This window comes from Bubalus kerabau, chromosome 12 (assembly GCF_029407905.1).
Source record: "Bubalus kerabau isolate K-KA32 ecotype Philippines breed swamp buffalo chromosome 12, PCC_UOA_SB_1v2, whole genome shotgun sequence".
Lineage (NCBI taxonomy): Eukaryota > Metazoa > Chordata > Mammalia > Artiodactyla > Bovidae > Bubalus > Bubalus kerabau.
Genome location: NC_073635.1, coordinates 14,525,818 through 14,553,087, shown reverse-complemented (window position 1 = coordinate 14,553,087; position 27,270 = coordinate 14,525,818). Strand labels below are relative to the sequence as shown.

The window sequence follows — 27,270 nt, the reverse complement described above, 5'->3', positions numbered from 1 at the left end:
CAATGCCTAGAAGTGGAAAGTGAAAGTGAAGTTGTTGAGTCATGCCCGACTCTTAGTGACCCCATGGGCTGGAGACTACTAGGCTCCTCCGTCCATGGGATTTTCCAGGCAAGAGTACTGGAGTGGGGTGCCATTGCCTTCTCTGTACATATAGCACACAAAAAAATCAGATTTCCATTGAAAGAAGGTGGAACCTTATCTATAAAAATAAATCCTGAAGTTCTTAGAATGCAAGATGAACTTACTAACAATCACAAGCATGGAAATTGAAACTGTAATCAGAAATCTTCCAGCAAACAAAAGCCCAGGTCCAGACGGCTTCACAGCTGAATTCTACCAAAAATTCAAAGAGCTAACACCTATCCTACTCAAACTCTTCCAGAAAATTGCAGAGGAAGGTAAACTTCCAAACTCATTCTATGAGGCCACCATCACCCTAAAACCAAAACCTGACAAAGATGCCACAAAAAAAGAAACATTCAGAAAATGAAGATCATGGCATCCAGTCCCTTCATGGGAAATAGATGGGGAAACAGTGGAAACAGTGTCAGACTTTATTTTTCTGGGCTCCAAAATCACTGCAGATGGTGACTGCAGCCATGAAATTAAAAGACGCTTACTCCTTGGAAGGAAAGTTATGACCAACCTAGATAGCATATTCAAAAGCAGAGACGTTACTTTGCCAACAAAGGTTCGTCTAGTCAAGGCTATGGTTTTTCCTGTGGTCATGTACGGATGTGAGAGTTGGACTGTGAAGAAGGCTGAGCGCTGAAGAATTGATGCTTTTGAACTGTGGTGTTGGAGAAGACTCTTGAGAGTCGCTTGGACTGCAAGGAGATCCAACCAGTCCATTCTGAAGGAGATCAGCCCTGGGATTTCTTTGGAAGGAATGATGCTAAAGCTGAAACTCCAGCACTTTGGCCACCTCATGCGAAGAGTTGACTCACTGGAAAAGACTATGATGCTGGGAGGGACTGGGGGCAGGAGGAGAAGGGGGCGACAGAGGATGAGATGGCTGGATGACATCACTGACTCGATGGACGTGAGTCTGAGTGAACTCCGGGAGTTGGTGATGGACAGGGAGGCCTGGCGTGCTGTGATTCATGGGGTCGCAAAGAGTTGGACATGACTGAGCGATTGATCTGATCTGATCTGATCACTGATGAACATAGATGCAAAAATCCTTAACAAAAGTCTAGCAATCAGAATCCAACAACACATTAAAAAGATCATACACCATGACCAAGTGGGCTTTATCCCAGGGATGCAAGGATTCTTCAATATCTGCAAATCAATCAATGTAATATACCACATTAACAAATTGAAAAATAAAAACTATATGATTATCTCAATAGATGCAGAGAAAGCCTTTGACAAAATTCAACATCCATTTATGATAAAAACTCTCCAGAAAGCAGGAATAGAAGGAACATACCTCAACATAATAAAAGCTATATATGACAAACCCACAGCAAATATTATCCTCAATGGTGAAAAATTGAAAGCATTTCCCTAAAGTCAGGAACAAGACAAGGGTGCCCACTCTCACCACTACTATTCAACATAGTTTTGGAAGTTTTGGCCACAGCAATCAGAGCAGAAAAAGAAATAAAAGGAATCCAGATTGGAAAAGAAGAAGTAAAACTCGCACTGTTTGCAGATGACATGATCCTCTACATAGAAAACCCTAAAGACTCCACCAGAAAATTACTAGAGCTAATCAATGAATATAGTAAGGTTGCAGGATATAAAATCAACACACAAAAATCCCTTGCATTCCTATACACTAATAATGAGAAAATAGAGAAATTAAGGAAACAATTCGATTCACCATTGCAACAAAAAGAATAAAATACTTAGGAATATATGTACCTAAAGAAACTAAAGACCTATATATAGAAAACTATAAAACACTGGTGAAAGAAATCAAAGAGGACACAAATAGATGGAGAAATATACCGTGTTCATGGATTGGAAGAATCAATATAGTGAAAATGAGTATACTACCCAAAGCAATCTATAGATTCAATGCAATCTCTATCAAGCTACCAACGGTATGTTTCACAGAGCTAGAACAAATAATTTCACAATTTGTATGAAAATACAAAAAACCTCAAATAGCCAAAGCAATCTTGAGAAAGAATGGAACTGGAGGAATCAACCTGCCTGACTTCAGGCTCTACTACAGAGCCACAGTCAGCAGGACAGTATGGTACTGGCACAAAGACAGAAATATAGATCAGTGGAACAAAATAGAAAGCCCAGAGATAAATCCACACATATATGGACACCTTATCTTTGACAAAGGAGGCAAGAATATACAATGGAGAAAAGACAATCTCTTCAACAAGTGGTGCTGGGAAAACTGGTCAACCACTTGTAAAAGAATGAAACTAGAACACTTTCTAACACCATACACAAAAATAAACTCAAAATGGATTAAAGATCTAAATGTAAGACCAGAAACTATAAAACTCTTAGAGGAGAACATAGGCAAAACACTCCCTGATATAAATCACAGCAGGATCCTCTATGATCCACCTCCCAGAATATTGGAAATAAAAGCAAAAGTAAACAAATGGGACCTAATTAAACTTAAAAGCTTCTGCACATCAAAGGAAACTATAAGCAAGGTGAAAAGACAGCCTTCAGAATGGGAGAAAATAATAGCAAATGAAACAACTGACAAACAACTAATCTCAAAAATATACAAGCAACTCCTACAGCTCAATTCCAGAAAAATACACGACCCAATCAAAAAATGGGAAGAACTAAATAGACATTTCTCCGAAGAAGACATACAAATGGCTAACAAACACATGAAAAGATGCTCAACATCACTCATTCTCAGGAAAATGCAAATCAAAGCCACAATGAGGTACCATTTCACACCAGTCAGAATGGCTGCGATCCAAAAGTCTACAAGCAATAAATGCTGGAGAGGGTGTGGAGCAAAGGGAACCCTCTTACACTGTTGATGGGAATGCAAACTAGTATAGCCACTATGGAGAACAGTGTGGAGATTCCTTAAAAAACTGGAAATAGTACTGCCTTATGACCCAGAAATCCCACTGCTGGGCATATACACCGAGGAAACCAGATCGAAAGAGACACGTGTACCCCAGTGTTCATCGCAGCACTGGTTATAATAGCCAGGACATGGAAGCAACCTAGATGTCCATCAGCAGATGAATGGATAAGAAAGCTGTGGTACATATACACAATGGAGTGTTACTCAGCCATTAAAAAGAATACATTTGAATCAGTTTTAATGAGGTGGATGAAACTGGAGCCTATTAAACAGAGTGAAGTAAGCCAGAAAGAAAAACACCAATACAGTATACTAATGAATATATATGGAATTTAGAAAGATGGTAACGATAACCCTGTATGTGAGACAGCAAAAGAGACACAGATGTATAGAACAGTCTTTTGGACTCTGTGGGAGAGGGAGAGGGTGGGATGAATGGGAGAATGGTATTGAAACATGTATAATATCATATAAGAAACGAATCGCCAGTCCAGTCTCAATGCAGTATACAGGATGCTTGGGACTAGTGCACTGGGATGACCAAGAGGGATGGTACGGGGTGGGGGGGGGGGTTCAGGATGGGGAGCACGTGTACACCTGTGGCAGATTCATGTTGATGTATGGCAAAACCAATACAATATTGTAAAGTAGTTAGCCTCCAATTAAATTAAAAAATTTGTATGCAAACAGTGTGGAAGGGGCATAGCAATTTCAAAGTAACTTTTGGTTAGCTTACCAATTTGAAAGAATCTTCCCAAATGTGTGGATAGGATTTGAAACAGCTTAGCTGAAGCTAACACACACTGACATCAAAGTCTTTTGTAGGGTGGTTGAAAATGACTTTGACTGCTATAGAAAGGAGAATAAGTGGGTATTTTTAGGTATTCACCTGAGCATACAGACTGTTCTTAGTGCAGAGCTATTCTGGTCAGCCCTTGAAAATACCTCACAGGGAAGCTGCTCCAAATCGACCACTGGTGAGAATTAAGTTATGATATGTCTGCGAATGCTCATACCATTACTTATTGGTACTAAAAGGTCCATTATTGTTTACAGAAACAGAAGACTGAAGGTGGGCTGACTCAGCATGCTCAGGTCGTTAATTTGCAGTGAATGTAGTATCATAAAACTTGACCTAATACAGGGGGAGAGGAGGGAGGGGGTGAGGTGAGTGGGGAGAGCAGCATGGACGCACAGACACTAACATACGAAAACAGACAGCCAGTGGGGATCTGCTGTATGACTCAGAACTCACCTGAGACTCTCATAACCTAGAGGGGTGGGAAAGGCGGGGAGGTCAGAGGGAGGTTCAACATGGGGGGACATGTGTATACCTATTGTTAATTCATGTTGATGTATGACAGAAATCAAACCAATATTGTAAACTCAATTTTAAAAAATCCTTCTCTTAGTTAAAAAAAAAAAAAAAAAAAGGTATGTCAGATCAGTGCCGTTAAACTGGACCATTCAATAAATGGTGCTTCAGTGACAATAAGCAAAAAATAAAGTAAAATGAGACCACATGTGCAAGATGGAAAAAAAAAAAAAAAACCCAAAAACTCACCTAATATGAAAACGAACTCAGAATGCCATTTAATGGTCTTTCCTGGTGTTTCAGGTGACGTCGGATTTTGTGTTTCTCACGGACTCGAGTGTCCCAGGTTATGTCTCTCCTTACCACCATTTAGAACCCACTGATAACGTTCGTTCATGCTGAACCTAGATTTCAGGTCTCACCCTCTTTTAAGAAGACGCTATGAGCTGCTTGCGTCTTGATGAACTCCCCACGCACATCGCCCTTCCTGCCCAGCCTGTCCCTCCGATGGTTGTCTTTTTGGCCTCAGAATTCCCCGAGCCTGCTCTTCGCTACCTCGGGCCTCTTGGGGAGAGGCTGGCTTGTTCCCAGTTTCCTATCCCTCTCTCTGTAGTAAGATATGGATTTCTTTAAATGTGAATATATTTAAATTCTTCCTTTTCCATTAAGAACTATAGTGTTTTTGTCTGGGGTTTTTTTTTTTTTTTTTTTTGGCTCATTTGCAGATCTCAGCATCTTTATAATTTCTTCCCTCCACATTCCTTTTAGTTTTCTTTATTGTAAGCCTTCTAAGCAAGTCTAACTTTTAGTATCTCCAAGAACACATGTACCCCAGTCCCTACGTTCATCTACCCCTCAGTCCTTGTGAGGAGGTCAGGAAAGACCAACACTGGTGGTCAGACGTCAGCAGGAAGCTCCTCACATACGAAAAGACATCAACTCTCTTACGAAAATCTGGAGCCTAAAATGCTCTTTGCTTTTGCACTTGGGAGCTGTGCTGTCTCCTTCTTAGCTTCAGTTCACTGTGTTAGTCATTACCATAAGAGCTAAAGGTTTCAGGAACAGGAAGGGGGATGTTAAGAGTTACCTAATGTCAATGGCTTTCTGCTGTATAAATCTTTCTTCCAGTATGTCCAACGAGTGGGTCATTAAGTCTCTGTTTGAATACCTCTAGGTATAGAAAACTCATTCCTGAAACCATCTAAGGACAGAAAATTCCACATTTTGTTAAGCCACCAATCTTTCTTCTGTGACTTCCACCCATTACGGGAAGTGAAAGAAAGTGAAGTCGCTCAGTCATGTCCGACTCTTTGCAACCCCATGGACTGTAACCTACCAGGTTCCTCCATCCATAGGATTCTTAGGTAAGAACTAGAGTGGGTTGCCATTTCCTTTTCCAGGGTATTTTCCCCACCCAGATAATGATCCCAAGTCTCCTGCACTGCAGGCAGACTCTTTACCATCTGAGCCACCAGGGAAGTCTCCATCCATTATGGAGTTTCTATTAGTGCTTAGTAGGTTCCAGACACTATTTTAGACGCTTAGTCTTCAACCATGTGATATAACTTGATTTTTACTGATGAGGAAACCCAAGTCAGAGAAAGGTTAAGTAGCTTACCCAAGGTCATATCCTAGAAGAAAAAAAATAAGGAAGGAGAATTCCTATCTAGGCAGTAGGGTTTCTGGTGTTATGCTCTTAAATGATCCTATATTTTTGTTGTTCAGTTGCTCAGTTGTGTCCAGCTCTTTGAGACCCCATGTCCTGTAGCACTCCAGGCTTCCCTGGCCTTCACCATCTCCTAGAGCTTGCTTAAACTCATGTCCATCGAGTCGATGATGCCATCCAACCATCTCATCCTCTGTCATTTCCTTCTTCTCCTGGCTTCAATCTTTCCCAGCATCAGGGTCTTTTCCAGTGAGTCAGTTGTTCACATCAAGGGGCCAAAGTATTGGAGCTTCAGCCTCAGCATCAGTCCTTCCAATGAATATTCAGGGTTGATTTCCTTTAGGATTGACTGGTTGGATCTCCTTGCTGTCCAAGGGACCCCCAAGAGTCTTCTCCAGTACCGCAGTTTGAAAGCATCAATTCTTTGGCCCTCAGGTTTCCTTATGGTCAAACTCACATCCCTACTTATACTCAATAAGTCGAGTATGACCTCTAGACTAGATATAAAATTAATGTCTTTCAGTTATAAAGTTTTATAAATCATTGGGGGGAGGAGATGGGATGTGGAATTAAGTCAGGTAATAATAAATTTGAATTTCTTGTTTATTCATTCAGCAAAATTATCTTCTAAGACTTGGCACTCTCAGATGCTGCAGATGAAACAGTGAACGAGAAATACCATTTGTGCTCAGATCAAGCTGACCTTCTAGAAGGAGGAAAGCAGAAGGAAACAGGTAGTGAACAGGAAGGTATCAGATAGTGATCTGATAAAAATAAAGCAAGGTGACTTTTTATAATTAGTGAGTGATTTTTCTTTTGATAGGAAGTCCTTTCAGAAGAAGTAGCATTTGGATTGAGAATTAATATTTGTGTTTTCATTCATCATTATTGAGAATTAGAAATAAAAGTTTTCATACGTGTCAAAACTTTTGGAAACACTATAGAATCCTGTTCAATCAAAATATATTTTCCCAAACTTACCTTTTCCTCTTTGTTTACACTAAAGTTGAGCTTGAGTCAGCTCTTAGTTGAGATCGTTTTTATTAATATTTCCAGGTGGTGGTTAAGTCTTTCCCACTGGAAGAGCAGCCAAATGTTCTTAGCTGCCGTGTCTGTCCTGTGAGTCTGATGACCTCCTGGTGTTCCTCCCAAGTTGTGTTTAGGTCTCTACATCTTGTTTGTATCAGCAGCCAGATGGCTTCAAATGACTATCCTGTGTAGTCAAAAAAATTCAGAGCAAAACTGGTTTTATTTTGTTTTTGTTTTTTCCCCTTCTTTGTCTCTGATTATACATTGCATGCCCATTTTATTGCATCACCCATAGAATCGATCAAGTCTGTGGTTCCCATTTCCCTTTCTCTAGTTTCCCATTTTAAACAACTCTTACCCCAAAGGTTCTGTGTTTGTGAGTAATTATCATAGCTGTGACTTTAAGGACTCCGGCTTTCCCGTATAAGGACTGTGAATCAGGCTAGAGACATACAAGCAGACAGAGACTGATAGAGAAAGCCAAGAGTTTGAGAAGTCACTTAGGGTTGCTATAAATGTTTGCGCTTTCTTAGTGGAATTAGTCCTTCTACTTTCGCAAGGTTTAAAAAGAAAAAAAAAATCATATTTAGGAAAATTTAGGAAGATTTAGGAAAAACAGCTGCCATTCCCTTTTCAGGCTTTTCCTGACACCTGTTTTTTTTACCCAGGCACATTCTCTCCACCCGGCCATGGATCCCCTGCAAGCAGCTGTGACCTGGATACGGCTCTGGCATAGGCCTCTAGTGCGTTATGGCACACACATGTTCATGTACATACAACTCTGAGCTACACTGAGATCCCTGAAGTCAGGGACCAGGGACAGTGCCATCTTCTTGTTTTATTAGTTTTTATTGAAATGAAATTCACATAATAAAAAATTAACCATTTTAAAGTGAACAGTTCAGTGACATTTAGTACCTTCCCAGAGTTATGTAGTCGCCGCTGCCATCAAGCTCCAAAACAGTTTCATCATCCTCAAAGGAAACCCTATACCCACCATGCAGTCACTCCCCATCTCTCTTCCCCCTCTTAGCCCCTGGCAACCACTTCTTGTTTATTTCTGTGTCCTCGGGGCCTTTCATAGTACCTGGCTTAGAGCAATGAGTGGATTGCAAATTTTAGAATAGAATAGAATGTATATCAGAGTAATGAGTGGATTACAGATTTCTGAAAGGAGAGGAACTCTATTTAAATTGCTCCCTTCATTCCTGCTCTTTTGAACTAGCTAGCTTGAGCCAGAGTGTGCGATGGGGCAAGGCAGGGAGCCGTGACCTCTTGGAGCTTATAATTGACCCCAGTTCCATCTGGTGGCTCAGACAGTAAAGAGTCTCCCTGCAGTGCAGGAAACCTGGGTTCAATCCCTGGGTCGGGAAGATCCCCTGGAGAAGGAAATGGCAACCCACTCCAGTACTCTTGCCTGGAAAATCCCAAGGACAGAGGTAGGCTACAGTACATGAGGTCACAAAGAGTCAGACACGACTGAGTGACTTGACTTTTGCTTTCCATCCAGCAGAAATACTATGTAATCCATATAGGTCCACCTTCTAGCAGCCACAATGGGTTTAAAACAACCCACATGTCTTCTCTAATAGAACTAAAGATCAGAGGATTTAATGGAGTGCACTCAAATCAAGGTGTCAGCCAGGCTGCATCCTTCTAGCAGAATTCACATAATGCCTTCCAAATCCGATCAACGTGTATTTTACATGAAAGGTCATCTCCATTTGAACTCACTGCATTTCAAGTCTCAGTAGCCACGCGTGAACTAGGGCCTACGATATTGGACAGCTCAGATCCAGGGGGGTCGAGAGATGTGGAAAAATAAGTGCAGGTGTGATTTATATCAAGAAAAAGCACAGAGGCCTGTGAGATCACCCTGCATGGAACCTAAGCCCATTTGGTGTGGGAAGATTCCCTGAAGAAAGGAGAAACGTGAATGACGGGCGGGTCAGGTCTTAAAAGCAGGAGAGATGAGCTACTCCACTTCACTCTCCATTTAAACTCTGGTGTCTCATGGCAAGAGTTCCTGTTAAGGATTTGGGGCCAGTCTAAGTGGGAAAGTGCTGGGACTGGCTATGCATTTGTTAGGCAGCTGTGTGCTGTGCTAAGTCACTTCAGTCGCGTCTGACTCTTTTGCGACCCTGTGGACTGTAGCCCCCCAGGCTCCTCTGTCCATGGGAATCTTCAGGCAAAACTACTGAGTGGGTTGCCATTTCCTCCTCCAGGGGATCTTCCTGACCCAGGGATTAAACCTGCATCTCCTGCATCGGCGGGTGGGGGTGGGGGGGGTTCTTTTACCATCTGTGTCACCTGGGAAGCAGATTTAGGCAGCTACTCTGCCTGCTTTTTAAGATCTCATTTTCTTCATTCTCAACAATTCTCCCTGAGTTGTCTTTTTAATTGAAGAAAATATTTTTATTTTCATTATCTCCTCTCACAAGTTTCTCATTAGACTACGAAGTTGATACTTCACAACAGAATGTAAATTATTTCATGTTTTTTTTTTTTTTTTTTTCTTTTCAGTCTTTAGGAACTTACATATTACAGTGTAGTTCTAGAATGTCCTTCCCAGGGATTTAGCCCTGTAGATACACTCATGGTGCACATGTTCATCCCTTGTAACTAGGAGAAGGTCATGCCACCTGTGTTGATTGATTTTACAAAGGAGAACCTGGTGTAAAATCCCGAAATCCCAGGCAGACGTTTTATCGGGTGAAGAGGACGTCAGCCAGCACTTTGCTGAATGACTGAGGAATCTGCCTTACTCTTCTGGTGACAGTCCTGGTCCCGCTGTTCTGAGCCACCAGGATAGACAGTCACTGGGTGATAACTGCAGTGTAAAAGCATCGTGTAACACACGACTCTCGAGAAAAGCCCAAGGTCTGCTGGGTCAGCATGAAGGCTGGGCACTTCTTCAGTTCACTTCAGTCGCTCGGTCGTGTCCGACTCTGTGACCCCATGGACTGCAGCACGCCAGGCCTCCCTGTCCATCGCCAACTCCCGGAGTTCACCCAAACTCATGTCCATCAAGTGGGTGATGCCATCCAGCCATCTCGTCCTCTGTCGTCCCCTTCTCTTTGCATCTTCAGTCTTTCCCAGCATCAGGGTCTTTTCAGATGAGTCAGTTCTTCACACCAAGTGGCCAAAGTATTGGAGTTTCAGCTTCAGCAGCAGTCCTTCCAATGAACACTCAGGACTGATCTCCTTTAGGATGGACTGGTTGGCTCTCCTTGCAGTCCAAGGGACTCTCGTTTTCTCCAACACCACAGTTCGAAAGCATCAGTTCTTTGGTGCTCAGCTTTCTTTATAGTCCAGCTCTCACATCCACTTCTTAGGAATGCTGTAACAACACTGCTTTTAGGTGCTTGGAAGATACGGCCTGAAGGCCGCCTCCCGAAGTCTCCTGTGTCGCTTACCTCTGTCCAGAGAGGAGCTGATGTGTTTTCCACTCGTCAGAGGCAGGCATGGAGTGGAGGCCTGTGAGAGCGCAGTGTCAGGGCCTCCTGAGACGGGCCTGGCTCGTCGCGGGAAACCCCTCACTTTGGCAGGCTGTCCTCTCAGCTCTCACCCATCAGCAGGCAGCGCTTGCTTCCAAGGGGGCCTCGGAGATGGGAAGTATCAGATGGGAGTCAAGCTCCCTCTAGTTCTCATTATAAGCCCAAATGAGAGGGCCATACCCCGGCCTGTCTCCTTTCAGGAGGTCTTTTATACTGATGTGTATTCTCAGTAAAGTGAAATATTGGAGGACCAGGTGACTCACTCCATACCTGACACCTGCACCTTTTCTTTCAAAATCAAAACTATTCTTTAGTTATAGGTACTTAAATTTAAAAATCAGTTTTGGCACGCTCAGTCATGTCCGACTCTTTGTGACCCTATGGACTGTAGCCCACCAGGCCCCTCTGTCCATGGGATTCTCCAGGCAAGAAGACTGGAGTGGGTGACCATTTCCTTCTCCAGGGGATCTTCCCGACCCAGGGGTCGAACCTGAGTCGGTTTAGATGAACTTCATTTACTTTTATTTTTGGCTGCACTGGGTCTTTGTCGCTGCCCATGGGCTTTCTCTAGTTATGGCCGGCGGGGACTCTTACTGTCTAGTTGCAATGCATGGGCTCCTTATCACAGAGGCTTTTCTTGTTGTGGAGCATAAGCTGTGGGCACGCAGGCTTCGAGAGTCGTGGCGCACGGGCTTAGTTGCTCCATGTCACCTGGGATCTTCCCAGACCAGGGATTGAGCCCCTGTTCCCTGCACTGACCGATGGATTCTTAAGCCCTGGTTAAGTCCTAGGTGAACTTGAGCCCAAATCTTGTAAAGCAGTAAACTTCTTCCCTGTGCCTTTCCTCCAGGAATCCTGTTTTCCCTGTTGTTACTGCCCCCTCACCCACTTTGCCTGCCTCTCAACTGGCCAAAAAGAGCTCCTTTTGAGTCTTCCTGGTCCTATTCGTCGTCTTTATTCCACAGCCTTGTATATCGTCTTAGTCTCGTCTGTGTTTTCAGACCTTACTTTGCAGAAACTTCCACGAGGGAAGGCGCAAGAACATCCGGCTTTCGTTAGTCCGTTTCCCTCTCCATCCCATTTCAGTCTGATGCTTAGTTCCTAGAGCATCCGGCAGGTCCAGGCGTGGTGCCGTTGACAGTTCCCGGTCCTGATGTCAGTCACTGTGGAAGAATCCTGAGTGTCCTGGATCTTCCGCGCCTCGTCTCAGCAGCAAATTGGTGTGAATATCCGTGTCATGGTTCTCAAGCAAGGAATCCCCTACGATGATAAAGTATGTTTTTTGGAAACCTGTGGTTCCTCTTGATAATTCAAGCATGACAGGTGTTGAGACGGTACAGATGCTCTGGCTGGGATTAAAGTGGAAAACGAAGCGTCTATTTTGATCAGCAGTGGAAGCGCCAGCATTCTACGTGTCCGCCCGTGTCTCACAGTGAATTACCACGATGGGAAACTTAGGAAGTGGCATGCATGGTTCACTCATCAAACCATTTCCATCAGTGTCTTCCAAGCTCTGATTTCAACCCACAACATTAATATTAGTAGAAATTGATGGATTGTGCCGTGGAGGTCAAGGTACCCGAGTGGTACATGCCGCAAGGGCTCAGGCTGAAAGAACTTTTTGCTTTGCAAAATCCGCTCACTGCACCACACTTTGACTAAGCGGCTGGGAGTAGCCTTTCTGTGGTTCACTTTCCTGATTGGCATCTTTATACCTTTCTAAGACCCCACACAGGGGATTCCCTGGTGGCTCCAAAGGAAAAAACTCTGCTTGTAATGCAGGGAGACCTGGGTTTGGAAGATCCCCTGGAGAAGAGAATGGCAACCCACTGCAGTATTCTTGCCTAGAGAATTCCATGGACAGAGGAGCCTGGCGGGCTACAGACTAACACACACACACAGAACCCCGTCCCTATCTGAAAAACCTCTCCTGTGGGCCCTTGTTCTCTCCTATCAGATGGACACATGTATTACATTTTAAATAGAACTTGCTCTGCCATATGAAGTACTAGCCTTGAAGATCTGCAGTCCATGTTGTAATTTTGAAGAAGAAAATTGGTGAAATGACAGGAGAAATATGGCAATTCACACACAAAATTCTTTCTCAGTTTCGTTCTCTCTTCTCCTCGTTTGTATCCCTGGCAGTAACCTCATTAGGTCAAGGGCTTCAGGCATTTCATACAGAGTTGGTGGATGTTTTCGGCGACAGTGGTACATGTTTTAGCATCTGGACAGTGATTTTCTCTCCTGTTTGTGGTGGGGGGAGCAGTAGTTTCCATATGTCTGTAATTTTTAAATTGAAAAGTTAACATTACACGGTGCATTTTGCCCAAGGGAAGCCTTTCAAGCAGGAGACTGAAGTTTGTCTCATTTTTCCCATCAGTCAGGAAACTCCTCCAACAGTCACCAGCAGCTCTTAGAGACCACGCAGTGGAATTAACCTCAGTGGCGAGACTGATCTGGGAGGATGCTGTTCATTCATTTGTCTTCAGGTTATCTCAGGCGGGCTTCCCAGGCGGTGCAGTGGTAAAGAGCCTGCCTACCTATGCAGGAGACGTGAGTTCCGTCCCTGGGTTGGGACGATCTGCTGGAGGGGGAAGTGGCAACTCAGCTCTGGTTTTCTTGCCTGGGAAATCCCGTGGACAGCGGAGCCTGGCGGGCTACAGTCTATGAGGTCACAAAGAGCTGGACACGACCGAGCGACTGAGCAAGCACGTGTGCAGATTATTTGAGGCCTCTGAGGTAAACGAGAATCAGACCCTTGATTCTCTCAGGAAGGTTCTTTTATTAGAATAACAGTGGGGGAAAAATGAGTCAGGTCCGTGTTGAATGTGGACTGTGGCATGGAACATCTGTAGCGCTCCGTGGGCGTCTGGGTAACGCACTTGCTGGGCCGTGCTGCCCCCCCGCCCCCCACACACATCTGGAAGAGCTCATCAACACCGGCCAGATGCTGGTGTGAAATAGGTCATTGTAGCAGGCGAGCACCAGAACACACAGATCCCTTTTTTCTCCCGGTGACAGCCGTTGCGTTTTCCTCATGCTAATTAAGAACATGTCACGCTGTCTCTGAAATAGGAACATCCACGTGTTTGCAGACCTGGGTGGCACCAAGGGGTAAAAATTAAACTAGCTCCGGAGGATCCCTACCCATCTCCACGGTACAGACGGAGGACTCTCGGTGTCAAGGAGTGGCGTGGGGGGAAGGGCTGGCAAAGGCACGCAGAGGGTTTGAATGCAGGCCCTGCTGAGTGCCCTCGTGGTCACCGACGCCCAGAAAGACGCTCACGCCTGGGGCTGCATCAGTTGCGGAGATGTCACTGAGATAAGGACAACAAGCAGCGTGAGGACAGGAAGCAGTGACATTGAACGAGTCCTTGTCACCAGCCGTCATTAGCATGCAAGCCTGCTGTTAGTTTCTCACGCTTTATGCAATTTTCTTGACCATGCAGGGAGCCTCTGGGGCAGTTAATATCACACAAGTTATTGTTTCTTTCTGAAATGCCATATATATATATATATATATGTATGTATGCATGCCAGTGAGATCCTTCTCTGTCCCCCTGTGCCTCTCAAATTTTCAAGAGACTCAAAGAATGCATAATTTATATCTGTCCCAGAGGTAACAGAGTGACTCAGTGATAGCTACGAAGGGATGATTTTAAATTTCATGTCTTATGCAAGAGGTGATTTTTATGTGAAAGCTGTAAGAACTGGCCTCGGGGATAACCAGACAATTATCCCTGGAACAGCAGGGAGAGATTCCGGGGGGGATTATAGCTGAAAGCCCGGGTGGATCAGCTTTGCCCTCGTGGATCGCGGTTGCCACAATGAAACACATAGCAACCAATTTCTCTGCGTGGACGGCATCTCACCTGGGCCTCTGGAGGGTGCCCGCCAGAGACCTGCGTCTCAGAAGGCAGGTGAGCAGAGATTTCCTGTGCAAGAATTCAGGACAGAGCTCACTGAGATTTCTGTTTACAGCAGCTGGGGAAAAAAAAAAAAACTTTCTTCCCCTCTGTTCCCAGAGGTGCTCACTAATGAACCGGATGAAATGCATTGGTCCTCAGGCCCTGAGTACCTTGACCTGACCCAGATCATCACGGTCCCCATGGCGCTCACAGCCTGGAACCCCTCCTCACCTACGCCCCTGCCATATGCAATCTTGGAACTGAAAAGGTCTCAGAGCTTCCAAGGGACAAGAGAGCAAAATAACATTCTACTGTCCTCAGCTCAGTTAAAAGGCTCTGTTTTGGTCTTTGAGCCAAACAGTCCTTAGCATTTTCCTTTAAGCATTTTGTGGCTGTTTTGTTCCCCGCCCCTCTGGGAAAATTTAGATGCAGCGGCACCAAGTTTTGTAATCTAGTGAGGGAACAAGCTTATATAAGCATAGATTTCTCATCAGTGGAATGGGGAGGAATTTTTTTTTCCAGGTTGATTCTTTGTTTCTTTGGTTTGCTTATGTCTTTTCCTCTATGTCTGTAGGCGTGTATATACATTTTTGTTTACGTACAGTGGTCTTCATTCTTTTGATCCCTTTTTCTCTTGGAGATTGCTCTTGATAAGGTACCCTCTGATCTCTCAATCTGCCTTCATCCCAGGAGGCTTTTCTGCTGGACTATATGGTTACCCGCCTGCTTCTACTTGAAATCTTTACTTCCTTTTGCTCCTCGGATGTCTCTGACTCCTGATTCCCCCTACTTATATCTTATGCGCTTGTATACAAGAACACACGAATGTTTAGAGATGGATGAAAGGAATTTGGGGGCTTCCCGGGTGGTGCAGTGGTAAAGAATCTACCTGCCAATGCAGGAGGCACAAAAGATGAGGGTTTGATCCCTGAGTCAGGAAGATCCCCTAGAGGAGGAAATGGCAACCCACTCCAGTGTTCTTGCCTGTAAAGTCCCATGGAGAGAGGAGCCTGGTGAGTTACAGTCCACGGGGGCGCAAATAGACATGACTGAGCACGTGCGCACACACAAAGGATTTTAGGTATTAGCTACCCTCACCCCTTCAACTGGCAGATGAGAACTGGAGACCTTATATTTCTGTGTCTCTAACAGTCTCCTCGGAGAAGGCAATGGCAACCCACTCCAATACTCTTGCCTGGAAAATCCCATGGGCGGAGGAGCCTGGTGGGCTGCAGTCCATGGGGTCGCTAAGAGTCAGACACGACTGAGCAACTTCACTTTCGCTTTTCACTTCCATGCATTGGAGAAGGAAATGGCACCCCACTCCAGTGTTCTTGCCTGGAGAATCCCAGGGACAGGGGAGCCTGGTGGGCTGCTGTCTATGGGGTCGCACAGAGTCGGACACGACTGAAGGGACGTAGCAGCTGCAGCAACAGTCTCCTTGAAAGTTAGCTTTAAGGTGGTTATAATTAAACACACATTCTCCCCTTGAATTCCAGTCTAGTTGAAAGGCAAACAGGGGAGTCAGACACGTGACGCACATACCGTATGCCTTACTATCAGTAGGACTGAACCGGAGAACACGAGCTGGTTGGTTCTCAGTTCCGTTTGTCAACCAAAGTGGTTTACATCTGTGACCACGTGGGTTTCCTAATACAGCCCCTTGGATATAATCTGGCCCTTCAGCTACAGGCAGAGCTCGACAGCTCAGTCTTCCCCAGCTGTGGTGGGCTATTGAAAATGAATAGGAGGTTCTGTGCCGCCTCTGATTCTACGGGAGGAAGGTGATGAGCTCGACATGCTCATTAACTTTCCCCAAACATAAAAATCAGATAAATTGCTTCTTCTCAAGGAGAAGTAACGGGGAATACAGCGACTTGCCCCTTCTTGGGAAGCTGATGTTCTCTTACCTCTGCAGAAACATGAGGAATGGAGGAGCGGGGTAAACATTTGTCCCCAGTAGGAATCATGGAAGCACTTTCCCAGGGACATCTTGCCCCAAATATAAAGTAAAAGGTTGCAGTGGGCAGAGGAGCATCCTTCCTGCTTTGCTCATTTGCTGATGCCTTCTCATCGTACCTCCCCATCAAGCCTTCCTTCACTCCCCACTTAGGCAGCCACTGAAGGCTTCCTGCTGAAGTCATCTTCCATCCACGCACACTGTCTCAGTGATGAGTCAGGATGAAAGACACTCGTTCACTTTCAGCAGCCACAGTCTGTTTTGTCCTGGTCCTTTCCCTCCACTGGATTTGCTCTCAGTGGCGTCTTACTTGTCTCTGCACTTCATTTCCCCAAGGTGTAAAATTCATCATCTCCATTTAACGTCCATCCCACACGAGCGTTGTGGGACACTCACATGGCTGATGCTCCTTCTAATGTTAACTTTTTAATACCTTTGGCCTCTTAAGTTCTCTAGGTTCTTTGCCATGTTATTTCCCAGAGCTTTTCTGTAAGGTTCTTCTCTTGTGTTTTATCAAATCCTCTTTATCCACCCATACCTTCCACTGCCGCCTACATAAAAACTCCCAAATGACTGTCTTTAGCCCTAACCCCTTTCCCCAGCTGTACGCCCAGCTTTCCCAACTTTCTGGTTCCCTTTGGGGCACATCTTACTGGAAGTTTGAAATTTGAGCATCTCTAAATGAAACAACCCTTATGGCAGAAAGTGAAGAGGAACTAAAAAGCCTCTTGATGAAAGTGAAAGTGGAGAGTGAAAAAGTTGGCTTAAAGCTCAACATTCAGAAAACGAAGTTCATGGCATCCGGTCCCATCACTTCATGGGAAATAGATGGGGAAACAGTGGAAACAGTGTCAGACTTTATTTTTGGGGGCTCCAAAATCACTGCAGATGGTGACTGCAGCCATGAAATTAAAAGACGCTTACTCCTTGGAAGGAAAGTTATGACCAACCTAGATAGCATATTCAAAAGCAGAGACATTACTTTGCCAACAAAGGTTCATCTAGTCAAGGCTATGGTTTTTCCTGTGGTCATGTATTGATGTGAGAGTTGGACTGTGAAGAAGGCTGAGTGCCGAAGAATTGATGCTTTTGAACTGTGGTGTTGGAGAAGACTCTTGAGAGTTGCTTGGACTACAAGGAGATCCAACCAGTCCATTCTGGAGATCAGCCCTGGGATTTCTTTGGAAGGACTGATGCTAAAGCTGAAACTCCGGTACTTTGGCCACCTCATGGGAAGAGTTGACTCATTGGAAAAGACTCTGATGCTGGGAGGGATTGGGGGCAGGCGGAGAAGGGGACGACAGAGGATGAGATGGCTGGATGGCATCACTGACTCGATGGACATGAGTCTGGGTGAACTCCAGGAGTAGGTGATGGACAGGGAGGCCTGGCGTGCTGCGATTCATGGGGTCGCAAAGAGTTGGACACGACTGAGCGACTGAACTGAACTGAACTGAAATTAAACAAATTACATCGCACAAAACAGTTTTTATTTCTTATCTCGTCTCTTGGTTAACGTAGTCACTATTCCCTTTGCCTTGTAACTTGACAACATCTGAAGCTACCCCAATGTGTCCAAACTCTGCTGGGTGCTAAGAGAACAGAGACAAATTAAGACAAACTTCCTGCTCTCAGATATTAATTTAAACTCATAGACAGCACATGTGATTGGTGCAGTTATATTTATGGGAGAGTTAACAGAGCTAATCTAGAGAAGGGAATAACCAACTTTTCCCAGGGTGTAACATGGGATAATTTATAAACTGGGTGTTCAGAACCACGTTGGAATTTATCAAGCAGGCAGAAAAGCAAAATCATCACGTGAAAATACAAGGAACTAGACGTAGCATGATATGGTCGGGGAGCTACCAGAGGCTCATCCTTGGGGAGTGAGATTAGTGATAGATGAAGCTGACTGAGAACAACAGAGGCCAGATGGAAAAAGACAGGGTTTGCAAGCTAAGGAGCTTGGCCTGAGTAAAGAGGCGTTGTCTCAATCTGCTTCTCCACACAGGAATCCTAAGGGACATTTCCTCTGCTGAGAGTCTCTTTGGGGGAGTGTCAGAGTGTCTTTCACCCAAGCCTAGGGGTTACAATGAAATCAAAGCTTTCATGAAGGCCTGTGAGCCAAAGCAAAAGGCTCAGAGAACAGAAAAATTATTCTCCATATAACTGATAAATTGGTTAATGAAGATATCCTGGGTGAATATCTGGGGTCTATCTTAAGATCTTTCTCTGTTTCCTTCTTTACGTCTGTTCATTGATTCAACAAGCCAGCCAGCATCCCAGCTTGCCTCCAACCCTCCCATCCATCCATCCTTCCAATCTGTTTATCTGCCTGCCATGGTCAGTTTTTATAATCTGTGTGCCATGTTTCATAAACGAGCCCAATAAGAATGCAGAACCGGGGGTGAGAAGGGCAGATGTGATCCAACATAGTTATAGAAAAGCTCATTTTAATAGCAGTGTTGTTTGGAAAAGACTGAGAGGGTGGAGGCAGGAAGACCCTTTAAAGAACTCTGGAAGTATGCCAGATGAAGGTTGAGTGTGTGGAAGTGTGTGGATTCCTAAATCAAGGCATATCTAAGGGAATACAACTATTTACTGTTTGTTACCTATTTTTTTTTAAAGCCCCTCTTGCAAAGAGACCTCAGCCATATTGCATGAACTGATTATTTTAATGTTTATTGATTACCTTACCTGTGTTGTTAGCCCTGGAGATTCAACAGGTCAGCACCCTTAATGTACAGCATGAAATCAGTCAGTCACACTTTTCCATTGTTCCCGGCCTCCATGTGCTTCTCACTCCTGACCCCTGGGCAGCCAACTATGAATAGATTAAAATTGGTTTTGGAAATGAAGTCGGTTTGCTTTCCTCTGTCTAATTTCATTAATAAAATGAGTTTTGTAAGCTTAATGATTGTGGTGTTGAAAAAATAATAATTATATGAATAATGGGCCTAAGTCAACAAATTCATGTAGCAGCTTAAATTTTGGCAGACCCAGGAAATCAGTTCTGTGGTTTTGGGGTCTGTTCCAGGTGATGACAGAGAAGGCAATGGAAACCCACTCCAGTACTCTTGCCTGGAAAATCCCATGGACGGAGGAGCCTGGTAGGCTGCAGTCCAGGGGGTTGCTAAGAGTCGAACACGACTGAGCGACTTCACTTTCACTTTTCACTTTCATGCACTGGAGAAGGAAATGGCAACCCACTCCAGTGTTCTTGCCTGAAGAATCCCAGGGACGGCGGGGCCTGGTGGGCTGCCATCTATGGGGTCGCACAGACATGACTGAAGTGACTTAGCAACAGCAGTAGCAGCCAGGTGACGACGTGGACAAAGCTGGAACTGATGACCATGTGTGGATGTGCTGTTTCTGTTGCTTGGTTCTTTCTCATTTGTGCTGCCCTCTCTCCTCTCAACATGTGATCTAACTTGACCCTCAGAACTTCAGGAGGAGCAGGCTGATTTGACAACACGTGCTGGGTTGATGGGGAAAGTGTGAGTTGTCTCTTTCTTAGGTACAGAAATGGCCGGAGGGATGTCCGACTTCCTTCCAAAGGCACCCTGACGTGTTTGTTGAGGACAGCTCTTCCTTGTCAAAAGCTGACATGTTGACTTAGATTTTGGGTATTCTTAAGGTGATAGCATGTCACGCGGACAGTGCACGGCCTGCTGGCTGTTCTGGAAGGTTCCACACACATCAGGGAAGGCGGAACATGGTTTCTGGGTTATCCTTTTGAGGCAAAGCGTTTATCTCACACCTTTGATCTAAGTATTGTGGCTATGGCTATATACTATTTGATTTAACTCATTTATAAATAATAGTGCTGTTTGTCAAAGAATCGGGGGGGTGGGGGAGACTGTTAGTCTATCACAAAGAAAAACCCATCACCTAGGAATTTTTCATATTTTGTTTTGTGAGAGTACAACCAATCAGCATTTTTACAGTGAGGGAGAATTTTCTGTGATTTTGAGAGACCCAAAGCAAACATTTTTTTTTTTTTAAATAACTAAATTCTTTGAAACCTACAATACATTTGGATTACATCTGCTAATCATTCTACTCTGTTGCACAGTAGAGACTTTGGAGTTATACTAAGAGCAAAAATTTTGCTTGTGCTTTTAAACTCTCCTAAGTATAAGAAACTACATCCTCGTTGATACAAAGAGGGATGACACAGTAAGTCCTCATGATCCAATATTACTGCTAACTCTGAGGCTTTTTCTCCCTTTTTTTTTTTTTTTTCATTTAAGATCATATAAAATTTAGCTTACAAAAAGGATCCCATATGTTGTTGTGTAACTCAAAGTAAACATTTTTAAGTGTCAGAAAGCTTTAAAACCCAAACAAGCTGTAGTCTCATTAGAGAGCACACTGGCTAGAATTCACCAATCAAAATATCCTATAAATATTTATTGTAAATTTGTTGTAAACAGGAGAGCAAGGAAAGGTATGTGTGTAATTCAATAAATACCAAGCTCTGGGTTTCTGCCTTGTTTAATTCCAAGATGTTTGAAGTTACATAAGCATACCCTGACTCGTGTTATCAGGATTTATGAAATCTCCCTTGTAAATTCGGTTTCTCTTCCTTGCAGCTCTGATTATGGGAAAGGAGCACAGTGGAGTTGTGGATTAAGCACCGATCCCTTCTCGACAAGGTGCTTATTTCTCTGAACCTCAGTTTTTCTCCTCTAAATTAGGGATATCTTGATTCTCATTTTACTACTTATAAATGCATGAAGATTAATCATTTACTGTGTAAAATTAACTTTGGGAGTTATATTTGTCATTTCCAACAATTTAAAAAAATTTTTTAAGGAAAAAAAGTAACTCTTGGCAAGCCATTTATTTACTGGATTTAATTTTATCCATTTTAAACCATCTTAGACATTTAAAACTATTATAGAAAGGTTATATGAAAATGATAGAACTCATTGGACTGAAGAGTAAGTACTTTTTAAAATAGTTATGGAGGTTAAAGTATTAAAAATTAATGCTCACAGGAAGAAAAACCCCTGATGCTGATTTTATATTAAAATGTGTTGCTTTGCTGACTCTTCAGAGTTAAGTATAAGGGATACGCCCTGATACTGACCTTCCTATCGAGGACCTGGTTATGACATGGTTTTCGTTCTAAGCTTCCAGGCTGCTAATTACACAATCAGGTTTTAGTTGTATCTTTTATGCTTCATCCGTTCTGGTGAATTTAAAAAAGACCTTGGAAAAACCAATCAGAATTGACTCAGAGGAAGGCACTTCATTCAGATTATGAATCAACACATTCATTTCGTGGATGGAATACATTTTTCTTAAAAAAAAAAAAACTATTTTGGCTGCACTGGGCATGTGTTGCAGCATGCAGGCTCTTTGTTCTGTGGCGCGTGGACTTTCTCTTGTGGCCACGGGCTCTAGAGCGCACAGGTTCAGTTGCTGCAGCACGGCGCGCTCTCTGGTTACTGCACAGGCTTACTTGCATGCGGAATCATAGTTCCCCGACCAGGGATCAAACCCACATCCCCTGTGCTGGAAGGTGGATTCTTAACCACTGGACCACCAGGGAAGTCCCTGGAATACCTTTTTGCATTAGCTGTTTCTACTTCTAGGGGATCAGATGCTTCTGCTCATTTTTATTTTAAATGACCTGTGGCTGGTCAGTGAAAAAAATAATTACAGACAGGGCTTCAGTGATAATAAATGGCAGAATAAATCGACTCCAGTAATAATGACATGCGCTTACATTTTGCAGTATATTATAATTTGCGAAAGTTTCACCCATTTTTACCACATTTTATGCAGAATATGTGTATAGATTAGTACATTATTAAATTTTCAAAGATCTATACCTTTTCTTCCAAGAGTGGAAGCAATGTCTTTTAATTATTCTTCTATCAAATGATAACAGTCCAAATAACACTAAGTTTTTAGCTTCTAGTTTTAGCTCTTGTCTTTCAGAAATAATGCTTTATTCTTTTTATTCATATAACTAAAATTCCTTCTCTATTGCTGCACACAGAACTTGAACAAAAAGTCACGTTCTAACGGAATATAGAGATGCTATTGCCATTGAGGATAACAATGTGTGTATCCCATATCCAGAAATCAAGTACATTTATTCAATTTGGGTGTTCATCTTCTTTAGAATTATTGAAGTGAAGTGATAAATCATTCAGTTGTGTCTGGCTCTTTGCGACCCCATAGACTTTCCCAGGCAAGAATACTGGAGTGGGTTGCTATTTCCTACTCCAGGGGAATTTTCCCTACCCAGGGATCGAACCCAGGTCTTCTGCTTTGCAGGCAGATTCTTTACCATCTGAGCCACCAGGGAAGCCCTTTAGAATTATTAGTAGAGTAGAATTCATGTGATATAATAAGCATAAAATTCTTCCACCCATGCATTGATAGTTTGTTCAAAATGCCTAACCTTTGGTGACAAGTTCATTGAGTTTTATTCTTTGTGACTGTGGAACAAACATTCTTTTTAAGAAAGCAGTCAAATTCGGTCTTACTATTTTAAGAGTAAAGAAGTGTGGTGTCAGATATAAACTAGCCTATTAATCCTTGCTGATAAATGGCAAGTGGGTAAAAAGTGTTAACTGTAGTTCTTCAGAGCAACTTACTTATATTCAACATTTCTGTAGGAAAGCATGATTTTAGTAGAAATCATTTACTTGAAACTCAGCTTAGAAAAACAGGCACTTCTTAAATTTTCTGTTCTTAATTATCAGTCACAAGTTATTTTGATACTATAATATTCACGGTGATTATAAAGAGTAGGCATTTTGAAAAGATGTCAGCAGGTAGAAAAACCGCTTTAAAAATCATCCTGCTATGTGAGATTCACTTCCACCATCAATGGTTTGGTTTTGCTTCTCAGGGTCATCCTTAGGGACATTTACTAGGATAGCATTTTGTTTTGTTTTAGTACTTACGTGAATCTTAAAAGGTTAGTGATACGTCAGCAGTTGTCTCCTTCCCCTGGTCTTGGTTTGCACATAGGACTCCCTTGGAATTCTGCTCTTCCCAGTTGATTTTTGTCCAAAGTGCTAATTTGGAAGCTCACAGGCAAACTAAGGGGCGGAGGGGGAGGCATGTAGCTTTCCTTTAAGTCAGACGAAAATTCTCTGAAGATGGGTTGAAATCCACCCTCCCCCCTTATATATAATATCCAGGGTGACTTTTCTGGGTACTGGAGCCATGAGCACCTCGTTACCCTTCACTCACTCAAGCATTTCACTTTCCTTCCATCCTTGGAATCCCAAGGCCCCCTGCTGGATCCCTGCATGAGACCCGCTGGCCTTGGGCCCTTCTGAAGACCTGGCCTCACGCATTCTGTGTCAGCGGCTAAGGAGCTGCTAAACCCCTGGCGTGCGTGCCAAGTTGCTTTATCTTTGCAACCCTATGGACTGTAGCCCACTAGGCTCCTCTGTCCATGGGATTCTCCAGGCAAGAATACTGGAGTGGGTTGCCATGCCCTCCTCCAGGGGATCTTCCCAACCTAGGGATCGAACCCGCATCTCTTAGATCTCCTGCATTGACAGGCAGGTTCTTTACCACTAGCACCAAACCTCTGGCAGGCACTGCCAATGAAGACCCTGGCAGAGGGAGGGGGACATGCGGGCATGATATATGAAGCTGGAACGTGGAGTCACTTTCTGTTTAGGAAGCATGGCCCCTGGCACTTTCCCCTTCGCTAGGTTCCAGCCTCGCTGGCTTTTTTTGTGCCAGGAACACACTGGGCGTTTCCCAGCCTCCACTGCTTTGCTCTGATTTTTGCTTTTTTCTGCCCAGAACTCCTGCTGCTGATCTGTCTCTTCATTCAGGTGTCATCTGATGCTGCTTCCTCAAAGTGACCTTCCACCCCAGGATGGGGCTTGCCTTTACCTTCCCCGCGGCACTTTTCCTGTCTGATGGCACCTCCTTCATCCATTCGTTTACTTTTCTGCTCTGTGGCCCTTGCTCTTCCCACTCCCTCACCTCCCCCCTGCCACATGCACTGAACAAACCTCAGAGTGTGGACACCTTCTGTGTCTGCCCACGACTGCCACTCCTGTCTTAGGAGAGCCGTGCCCAGGTGGTAGGCAGACATCAAATATCAAATGAATGACTGAGCCAGGCAGGCTTCCAGCCCTGCCTTAGCAGCGTTTATCAGCCGGGGCTGCAGGGGCCAACCTAGAAGTTCTTCTTCCCATAAGCCTGGAATCTGTCCACCAGCGCAGGAGGTGCAAGAGAAGCGGGTTCGACGCCTGGGTCAGGAAGACCCCCTGGAGGAGGAAATGCCAACCCTTCCAGTATCCTTCTCTGGGAAACCCCGTGGACAGAGGAGCCTGGGGGGTTACAGCCCAGGGGTTGCACAGAGTTGAACACGGCCGAGCACACAGCACACACAGAAGCCTTACAGTGTAAGGCAGGGCTTCTGTGGGAAAGGTGCTTCTCTTTGCAAACATTTGCCGGAGAGAGAAACTTTGGGAAGGCAGCTTTCCTCTCTTCTGTTCCGGGTTAGCTCTCCATCTGAGACAACAGCTGATCCAGTTTATTCCTTGAGAGCAAAGAGTAAGTAAACATTTTCGTCTTCAAACAAACAGAGTGCAGCTGCCTGAGAGGTTAACTCCTGGGCAGTCTCCATTTCCTCCTCCTGTCTCAATGCTGCTTTGGTTGTGCCCACCCTGCTTTACTCAGGGTCTGGGGGGAGTGGTGTCTTTAAGGCTTTTCCCAGCCTCGCCTTCGGAATGCACACAGCATTGGTCTTTGCTTATCTTAGTCCTCCTTCTCACGTCCTGCCTTTTCCTTGTTGCATTTCTTCACAGACCTCGTGGGGCTCCCTTTTCTGCGGTCACCTAGTACTGGAGTAAGGCTGGTTGGATTTTATCACACTCTTAATTTACATTGCTCTCTGGTCTCATTATCATTAACCAACTATGTTTATTTAGGGCTTCCCTCATGGCTCAGTAGGTAAAGAATCCACCTGCAATGCAGGAGACCCAGGTTCAATTCCTGGGTTGGGAAGATTTCCCCTGGAGAAGGGAATGGCAGCCCACTCCAGTATTCTTGCCTGAAGAATCCCATAGACAGAGGAGCTTGGCAGGCTACAGTCCCTGGGATTGCAAGAGTTGGACATGATTTCGTGACTAAATCACACCACGTGTTTATTTAAAACCTTGCCATGTGCCAGGTGCTGCTCTATGTAAAAATTCCTTTTACCATATAGGAATCCTATGCTATGAAGTGTGTTAGTTGCTCAGTCGTGTCCAACTCTTTGCCACCCCATGGACTGTAGCCCACCAGTCACACCTGTCCATGGAATTCTCCAGGCAAGAATACTGGAGTGGGTTGCCATGCCCTTCTCCAGGGCATCTTCCTGACCCAGGTATCAAACCCGGGTCTCCTGTATTGCAAGCAGATATAGGAGTCCTCTTATGTAGCTGCTTTTATTATTCGGACACCCTGTATTTTTCTGTATCTCATAGTTAAGGATTCTGAGCCTTGGAGCTCTGGGCAATACCGTGAACAAGTTGGGGGTGAGGATTTGGCCTTTGTCACCATCTCCCACCTGCAGAAGTACAGGCGAGCTCTCTGTTGGCTGGACTCCTGCCCTGTCATTCTGTGCGTGCCGGTGGCAAGTCCGGCCAGTGCCCTACAGGGGGCACAGCCTGATAACCCATGTCACCGGTGATGACGAGGGACAGGGTGCAGAACCCTGGAGTATAAGATTTGGGCTAATCACTGGGAGGATGGAAACGGAATCCTAGGAAGTGGCTGAATTTATTTTATCAAATGAGTTCTTTTCTCCCTGACTCTCCCCAAAATTTTGGGCAAGGAAGGAGGGGGATCAAATAAAACAAATATTTACTGGCTTTTGAGCAACCTCTAGATAAAAGGAACAGGCACTTTTGAGTCAGGATCCTATCTGAGGATAAGGCAAGAAAAGCCAGGTGAGAGTGACCCCACAGTCAGAGCCTACTAGAGGGCTTTCCGTCAATGAGTTCTGGTGAGCTTGCATTCAATACAGCTGCTGACATATTGTTTAATAATACCTAACTTTCTAGACGACTGCCTCCCACTCTGAAACAAAACTTTAGTCAACAGACAAATGAAAATCAGGTAAAGAATTTGTAATATGTATGACAGTCGATGGGCTAATTTCCTTGCTAAGCAAGGGGCTCCTATGTTTGCGTCATTAAACAATAACAACCCAGTAGAAGAAAATAAATAAAGAATATGAATGGTTAATTCTGAGAAAAATACAGTAGCCAAGAAACATGACCTCATTAGTGATGAAAGAAAAAAAATAGTTAAAATGAGGTGGCATTTTTCACTTGTCAATTAAAAACAATTTAAGCTGGTGATGTTATCTAGTGAGGGTGAAAACTTTTCACACTGTTGGAAGGAGTGTAGATGGGCAAGGTGGTTTTTTGGAGGAATTTTAGGTCTATTTGTACAAGATAGGCAACTCTCACTGCAGGAAAGCATATTGCATCTTCTTTTGTAACAGTTAAAACTTGGAAGTAATCTCAAAGTATGTCAATAGTGAAACCGTTTACCTTAGATTGGGACTGTAACCCACACGTCTGGGACTCGAACCCAGCCAAAACCCTGCTTGAGACTCAAACCCACGATCTTTTAATTAAAATCACTCACCTGGTGTTTGGACTTACTGAGAATCAGGTTCTTTGTGTCTCATGGCAGAAGGAATTCAGTGGGAGACAAAGTGATAGGTAAGAAGTGGATTTTATTCAGACGGAAACACACTCCACAGTGTGTGGGCCATCACAGAGGGCAAGCGGAAGCCGCGAAACGTGCTGTGATTAGCTTCTATGGGCCAGGTAATTTCATAAGCTAACAAGTGGGAGGATTATTCCAA

At 44.2% G+C, this 27,270-nt stretch overlaps 1 protein-coding gene and 1 long non-coding RNA gene across 11 annotated transcripts in view; both read left to right on the top strand.

The window, feature by feature from the left end:
* Window positions 1-7,938, top strand: part of LOC129624303 (uncharacterized) — a 60,979-nt gene extending 53,041 nt beyond the window's left edge. For all 10 annotated transcript variants that reach the window (XR_008700865.1, XR_008700867.1, XR_008700869.1 and 7 more), the window contains 3 exons: window positions 5,521-5,710; window positions 6,628-6,746; window positions 7,710-7,938. This is a non-coding gene — a long non-coding RNA (uncharacterized LOC129624303). The remainder of the gene's footprint in view (window positions 1-5,520; window positions 5,711-6,627; window positions 6,747-7,709) is intronic.
* The window catches only part of LOC129624822 (translation initiation factor IF-2-like), a 353,245-nt gene that overhangs the window by 219,924 nt on the left and 106,051 nt on the right, over window positions 1-27,270 (top strand). The window lies entirely within an intron of this gene.